We start from the raw sequence: 8,280 nt of genomic DNA, 5'->3' as shown, positions 1-8,280 counted from the left end.
TGCAATGTAGCCTCCACCTCCTGGGCTCAAGCAATCCTCCCACCTCAGCCCACCAAGTAGCTGGGACTACAGGCTTGTGCCACCATGCCTGGCTTAAGTTTTTGAATTTTTTGTAGAAAGAGGGTTTTGACATGTTGCCCAAGCTGGTCTCGAACTTCTGAGCTCAAGCAATCCACCCACCTCAGCCTCCCAAAGTGCTAGGATTACAGGCATGTGCCACTGCGCTCAGTCACATATAATTTTAAATGTATATACATTTGTTGCAAAGATGTATGACAGTATGATCAATGACTTTCAGGCATAAAAATATAGAGTAAAACCTGATGACAACAAGTTATAAGATGAAAACTGGATGTAGTGGAATTGGTCCCTATACTCCAGCCCAGAGCCTCTGCTCAAACACAGGAGCTGAAAGCTGTAAGCTTCTCTGAGATGGCAGGCGGTGGTGGTGGCTAGAAAGTGACTGCCTTGTCATCAATGGGGACTTTCTAAGTTTAGTGACTGGTCAGTTAATGATGGTGAAACAGTAAGCTTCATCAAAACTTTATTTCTGCAACTTTGTGCGATAGTACAAACTAAAATATATTTTTTCATTATTCTTGCAAAAATATGATCCCACATTTTCACAACTCAATTTTTTGGGGTCCTACCTAGATATTGTGGTGGAGTTTTGCTGTACAGTACTCCCTTATCCACAGGGAATACTTTCCAAGAACCCCAGGATGCCGGACACCTTGGATAACACCAAACCTGATGTTTTTTCCTATACTTATCTATGATCAAGTTTAATTTATAAATTAGGAAAAGAGATTAATAGCAATAACTAGTAAAATAGAACAGTTATAACAATACACTGCAATAAAAGTCATGTGAATGTGGTCTCTCTCAAAATATCTTGTTACTGCACCTTGGATAACTGAAACCATGGAAAGCGGAACCACGGATAAGAGGGGACTACTGTAGTACATTAGAATAAAATCTTGTGGGAGAACTGCAACAAAAATACAAGTTCCAGGAGAAAGAGGAATTTTAAAAACCTTTATGTATTTTCTATGTAGATAATGGTACTAAATTTCTATGGTATGTAGACTCCACTGATTATATAATGAAGCCTGTTTTGTTTTAAAATGTCAATATTTATACTATGCTGGTATTGTATCTTTTGCCCATATTTAACTTAGGAACACCTTTAAATGTGCAAATAGAGAGTTTCCTTTTAAAACAATATTTTTTAAGTATTAGGGAGTACTTGTGCAAAAAAGTTTGAAAAATCAGTGCTCAACACAGAACAAAGGCAAGCAATAACCTTTTTCAAGGCCAAAGATACTTGGAGCAGACTTTTTTTTTTTTTTTTTTTTAAATCAGCAATGTACAGACTGAACTACCAGGAAGGACAGCTTAACATTTGTTTGCTTTTCCTGGCACCTAGAGGGAAAGTCAAGCATAGACAGGGATTACACATTTCTACTGGAGATAGAGCCTGTAAAAATTTATTTATGGTGCACAGTAACAGAAAAGGGGATAGCTCATGTCGGTAACTCTGCCAAAGCAGCAACTCATTCATCACAGCAGTCAAGACTTATGCTACCTTTTGCAATTTCAGGAATAGGTACTAACCTTGGAGGATATGTTTTACCATCACTAATTATTTTTAACTAAGCACCCATTGTGTCTTAGGTTCTTGAGATACAAGAAAGAAAATGTGCCTGAATAATTTACACTCCTGTTGGGGAAACAGAAAAAACCCCAACAACACAGTACAAATGAATCTCTGCAGCACAAATGAAGGGCCCAATGAATACAACAAAAGTGCAGTGAACGAATAGAGGGAGTGGTTGAAAAAGGTCCGGGTCATCTGGGAAGGAGAAGGCTGAAATCAGAGGAGATCTTTAACAAAACAGAATCGAGAGGGTAAGACTGATGGGCTGACTTCCTGGGGACAGAAGTAGGATGGTGCACATGCAATTCAATTATGATGGTGAGGCGAATAACTATTACCCCAGAGCAGATGGCTACTATAAAAGTTGGTAGATGGAAATCGGACTGTGAAGGGTCTTATACGCCAACAGAGAGCTGAGTTTCATCCCATCAGAAATGGGAAGGTTTCTGAGATCAGTGTGCAAAGCAACATTTTAGGAAGGTTTTTTAATGACAGTGGTATATAGGAAGAGACAGCAAGAGAGAAGTCAGTTAAATTTTAGCAATAGTCTGTGTAGCAATGATGAAAACAGGGGTGAGGATAAAGTGACTGGAAAATAAAGGACATTGTGCTAAAAGGGGGAAGGAGGGACCATGAGTTTCATGGTTTCGATCCTATGTGACTGTGATAATCCTGGTCCCACAGACAAAAATAAATCCAAAGGGAAAACAGGTCTATGTTCAAAGGTGCAGAGATGGCAAGCAAGAATGGACACTTGAAAGGGAAGGCTCAACCTCTCCCTTCCATCAATCTGCCATTACCAGTGATGGTGTGCCACACTAAACTAGCAAGCAGAAAATCATAAGCTTTCTCCTCTTCTGTTCTTTTACTCAATTAAATAGAAAAAAAAGGACTTGTATTCTAAACTTGTTCTTGATCATACTATACACAGGCATACCTCAGAGATACTGCAGGTTCAGTTCCAGACCACTGCAATAAAGGGAGTATCACAATAAAGCAACTCACACAAATATTTTGGCTCCCCAATACATATAAAAGTTACATTTAAACAATAGTCTATGAAGTATGCAAAAGCATTATGTCTAAAAAATACATATACACCTGCAAGATTAAATTTCTAGAAAAAGCTAACAATCATGAGTGTTCAGAAAGTCATAATCTTTTTGCTGGTGTAGGATCTTGCCTCAATGTTGAAGGCTACTGAGTGATCAGGGTGGTAGGTGATGAAGATGGGAGTGGCTGTAGCAGTTTCTCAAAATGAGACAACGATGAAGTTTGCTCCATCAACTGATCTTTGTGCTTTCACAAAAGATTTCTCTTTATCATGCTATTTGATAGCATTCTATCCACAGTACAACTTCTTTCAAAATTAGAGTCAATCCTCTCAAACACTGCCACTGGTTTATCAATTAAGCTTATGTAATATTCTAAATCCTTTGCTGTCATTTCAAGAATGGTCACAGCATCTCCACCAGGAATAGATTCCATGTCAATAAATCACTTTCTTTGCCTATCTATAAGAAGTAATTCCTCAAGTTTTATCATGAGGTGGCAGCAATTCAGTCACATCTTCACTTCTAGTTCTCTTGGTATTTCCACCACATCAGCAGTGACTTCTTCCACTGAAGTCTTGGGCCCCTAAAAGTCATCCACGAGGACTAAAATCAGCTTCTTGCAAATTCCTGTTAAGGTTGCTATCTTTACCTCCTCTCACAAATCACAAATGCTTGTAATGGCATTCAGAATGGTGAATCCTTTCCAGAAGGTTTTCAACTGACTTTGCCTAGATCCATCAGAAGAATCACTACCTATGCTAACTACAGCCTTATGAAACGTATTTATTAAATAATAAGACTTGAAAGCCAGAACTACTACTTGATCCATGGGTTGCGGAATGGGATATTGTTTGTAGGCATTAAAACCAACATTAATCTCCTTATACAACTCCATCAGAGCTCTTGGATGACCAGATGCATTGTCAATGATCAGCCATCTTTTGAAAAAATTTTTTTTCCTGAGCACTAAGTCTCAACAGCAGGCTTCAAATATTAAGTAAACAATGTTGTAAACAGATGTGCTGTCACTCAGGCTTTGCCGTTCCCTTTATAGAGCACAGGCAGAGTAGATTTAGCATAAGGGCCCTAGGATTTTCAGAATGGTTAATGAACACTGGCTTCAACTTAAAGTCCCCAGCTACATTAGCTCCTAACAAGAATCGGCCTATCCTCTGAAGCTTTGAAGCCAAGCACTGACTTCTTTCCAGCTATCAAAGTCTTAGATGTTATCTTCTTCTAATAGGCTATTTCATCTACATTGAAAACCTGTTGTCTGGTGTGGCCACCTTCATCAATTATCTTAGCCAGATCTTCCAGTAACTTGCTATAACTTCTACATCAGCACTTGCTGCTTTACCTCGCACTTTTATTTTATGGAGACAGCTTCTTTCCTTAAATTTCATGAGCCAATCTCTGCTGGCTTCCAGTTTTTCTTCTGCAGCTTCCTCACCTCCCTCAACCCTCACAGAATATGAGTTACAGTCTTGCTCTAGATTAGGCTTTGGCTTAAGGAAATGTTGCGGTTTGATGTTTTATCCAAACCACTAAAACTTTCTCCATATCAGCAGTAAGGCTGTTTTGCTTTCTTATCACTTGTGTGCTCACTGGAGCAGCACTTTTAATTTCCTTCAATAACTTTTCCTTTGGATTTACAACTTGGCTAATTTGGATCAAGAGGCATAGCTTTCAGCCCGTCTTAGCTTTTGACATGCCTTCCTCTCTAAGCTTAATCATTTCTAGTTTTTGATTTAAAGTGGAAGACATGTGACTCTTCCTTTCACTTGAACACTTACAGGCCACTGTAGGCTTATTAACTGGCCTAATTTCAATATTATGTCTCAGGGAATAGGTAGGTCAGGAGAGGGAGCGATGGGGAAAACACAGACATTTATCAATTAAGTTTGTTGTCTTATATGGGTGTGGTTTGTGGTGCCCCAAAACAACCATGATAGTAACATCAAAGGTCACTAATTACAAGTCACCCTAAGAGAGATAATAATAATCAAAAAGTTTGAAATATAGGGAGAATTACCAGAATGTAAGACACATGAAGTGAGCAATGCTGTTGGGAAAATGACACCAATAGACTTTCTCCACACAGGATTCACACAAACCTTCAGTATGTTAAAAAAAGAAAGAAAAGAAAATAGTATCTGTAAAGTACAATAAAGAGAAGTGCAATAAAAAGAAGCATGCCTTGTGGCTCCACAATGATTGAGCAGTATTCATCCTAAAACAAATCTAATGAAACTTAACTTGAGAACATTCATTTGCAAGTAGAAAAGCAGATCTGGTTTAAAGCCTCAGGCATCAGCCCCTTACCCAAGTCTTGGTAAGGAATCCAGAAAAACAATTACTTCCACCTCTTAATCCATCCGTCAAGCTTAAGCCCTTTAGCCTGTGTCATTATAAACTCAAGACACTAACGTTTCTCATCTCAAGAACACTGGGGAAATTTTAAAGCAAAAATCCTTCTCCTTCTCCACTTATCCCCATCTCCAAAAAACGTCAGAGCTGGTTACATTAGAAGTTAAAAATACTTTATATTGCTTCAAAGAATGAACATCAAATTATCTCCTGATTTGCAGCATTTAGTAAAACCGCATTGAAAATGTCTAGTTTAAACTGTAGCAGAAAGATGTTTATTCTACCTAGGACAACCTATCTGTTCCTGGAATATCAGGTTAAGCCAAAGTCTACGAGGGGAGGCAGCATACATAGCACAGGGGTAAAGAGCAGTGGCTCAAGTCAGATTGCCAGAGTCTACAGCTCCCACAACTTAAAACTTTGGCAAGTTAACCACTCTGGACCTAATTTTCCCATCTGTACACTGGAGAGAAGGCCTCTCTCCCTCACCAGATTCTTATTAAACAATGGGGTAAAGTACTTAACAGTGTCAATAAATGTTTGGTGCAAGTATCATTATTGCACCTTAACATTCAGCTCTAGGCTCTCATGTGATCAGTCCCATTTCTTGTTTGTTGATGCAACTTACATATTGCATTCGATAAGAGAGGTAAGGGTAGGCAAACTTTCTCTGTAAAGGGCCAGACGGTATTTTTGGCCTTGCTGGCCAGATGGTACCACTGATGCAGCTATTCAACTCTGCCATTGTAGCACAAAAGTGGTCAGAGATGACATGAAAACAAATGAGAATGGTAGTTCTTTCCAAAACTTTATTCAGAGAAACTAAAATTTCGTGTAATTTTCATATTATACAAAATATTATTTTGAGCCATTAACAAATATAAAAACCATAGTTTGTAGGCCATACAAAAACAGGCAGCAGGCCAGATTTGGCCCAGGGGTGGCAGTTTGCTGACCCCTGCTCTAGATTAACAAATTTATTGGCTTTGGAAGCTCTGTGGGGCAGGGAGGCTTGAAATACAGGTTGGTGGTGCAGAAGAAAGAGGAAATTGCTAAGTATAACAGAAAAAAGATGTAAGGCTGTCCTTTATTTATCAACGCTGGATTCAACTATGTGCAAAACATTTTATTATATGTCGCTGGAATCAAAGATGCAGAAGTCACAGTCTCTGGTCTCAAGGAGCTTATACTTCTCCATGGTAGCTTAGAAATGGAAAGTCTTCCTTCAGAGTACAATACATCCTTCCCAGACTTTTACAATGCACCTGTGTGTGCTCATCTGTGAGGCAGGTAGTTTCTCTGGCACCTCTACCTACAGCTGAGGCCAAACACGCATTATTATCTTGACCACCTGTGCTTCTTCCCCTCCCCCATAATCCTACTACCAGTTTTTCTCCTGGTCTCCAAATTATTGTTTTGTATTATCATTTTGGGGATAATACTTGGGGTGATATACTAAAAGTCAACTGGTCCCATCTTTTAAAAAATTACCATTTTAATTAGTCTTCAGAGATACCCTCTCTCTTTTAATAGGTAACATGCTTGTGACTCCTGTGTTTTTTTGTTTCAATCCAGGCAGAAACTTCTCCCTAGGAGGCAGGATAAACAGCTCTATCTCAAGGCAACAAAGACACGTCACAAAAACATTTTTTTCAGAGCAAATGTTAAATACTTGATCCAAAAGAACACAAATAAAGACGAAATATAACACTCTATTATATTTTTCAGTTGGTTATAAAGATCGTGGATTCGAAAAAAATCAGCAGAAATCCACTATGTCAATGTCAGAGCAAATGAAGCATAGAATAAAAATTAACATAGCTAATAATTAATAAATTGTAAATACTATTAATAAGTAACAATAATAGAGTATACTAATATTGTTTTCGTGGGGATACCAGAAAGACATCCATCTCTTACGTGTTTCCTTGTACAAAATTGTACTATTTGTCTTTGAAAGACAACACAATAAAAGTCAGAGTAAAAAGCAGTACTCTCAATGTTTAGTATAATCTCATCAGCAAAATCCCAAATCAAATTGGAAGGGAGGACAGAGACTCAACAGAGGAATTAAAATGGGTTAAGATAGTAAAATCTATGGCTGAGCGCAGAGGCTCACATCCGTAGGAGGACAAAGTGGGCAAATCACTTGAGGTCAGGAGTTCGAGACCAGCCTGACCAATGTGGTGAAACCCCCATCTCTACTAAAAAAACAAAAATTAAGCAGGTGTGGTAGCACGCGCCTGTAATCCCAGCTACTCAGGAGGCTGAGGCAAGAGGATCTCACCTGAGCCCAGGAGGCGGATGTTGCAGTGAGCCAAGATCACGCCACTGCACTCCAGCCTGGCAGACGAGCAAAAACTATCTTGAACAACAACAAAAAATAGGGTACTGAGAGCTTATAATGTTGAAGGTCTTAAAAAGAAATACAACATAAGCTTGTTGGTACTTGGCAAAACGGAAAATAGGCAAAGAAATTAGCAGATAGAGCTAAAACAAAACCGGAAACGTAGTATTTCCTTGTCATCATCAGATTTTCCAATTGCAGTTTCAGCTATTCATGTGCGACTCTGGAAGTGCTGAGAGGCAATTAGAGTTCTGCTAGAGCATGGATTTGAATTCCACAGTAGGATGGCTATATGGAAAAAATCACCTAAAGAGTGTCTAGATCTCCTGCCATCTGTGATTTGCTATTTTCTACTCCTTTGCCCTGGCACAGTAAGGATTTGTAGGAAATTCTTTACGACATTCATTAATACTTTACAGTTTATCATACAGTGCTATCTGGGATTCACAAACATCTCAGCATATATCTGTCTTATCCTAAGAGTTTACCGTATAAACTTAAAGCACTTAGATTTCCTTATTTTACTATAATCTGTAACAGTTTATCTAGGAACACCACACACTCATGCCTTCTGTTATTTACACATTATTCTTTATGATACTGATTATATGACTACTGCTCAAAAGTAGAAATTTATTGGCTTAAGAAATCTACCGCCCTGGGTCAGGCGCGGTGGCTCACGCCTGTAATCCCAGCACTTTGGGAGGCCAAGGTGGGTGGATCACGAGGTCAGGGGTTCGAGACCAGCCTGACCAACATGGTGAAACCCCATCTCTACTAAAAATACAAAAATTAGCTGGGCATGGTGGCGGGAGCCTGTTAATCCCAGCTACTCAGGAGGCTGAGGCAGG

General features: G+C 39.0%; 1 long non-coding RNA gene across 1 annotated transcript; it reads right to left on the bottom strand.

Annotated features, from left to right (window-relative positions):
• Positions 1-5,876: 5,876 nt before the first annotated feature.
• LOC105532565 lies at positions 5,877-7,949 on the bottom strand. The gene is made up of 2 exons (XR_001005008.1): positions 7,830-7,949; positions 5,877-7,650 (listed from the first exon to the last, which is right to left on the bottom strand). It is a non-coding gene; the product is annotated as an uncharacterized LOC105532565 (long non-coding RNA).
• Positions 7,950-8,280: the final 331 nt, after the last annotated feature.

Source organism: Mandrillus leucophaeus, unplaced genomic scaffold (genome assembly GCF_000951045.1).
Source record: "Mandrillus leucophaeus isolate KB7577 unplaced genomic scaffold, Mleu.le_1.0 Scaffold97, whole genome shotgun sequence".
Classification (NCBI taxonomy): domain Eukaryota; kingdom Metazoa; phylum Chordata; class Mammalia; order Primates; family Cercopithecidae; genus Mandrillus; species Mandrillus leucophaeus.
This window is presented reverse-complemented; position numbering and strand designations above follow the sequence as displayed.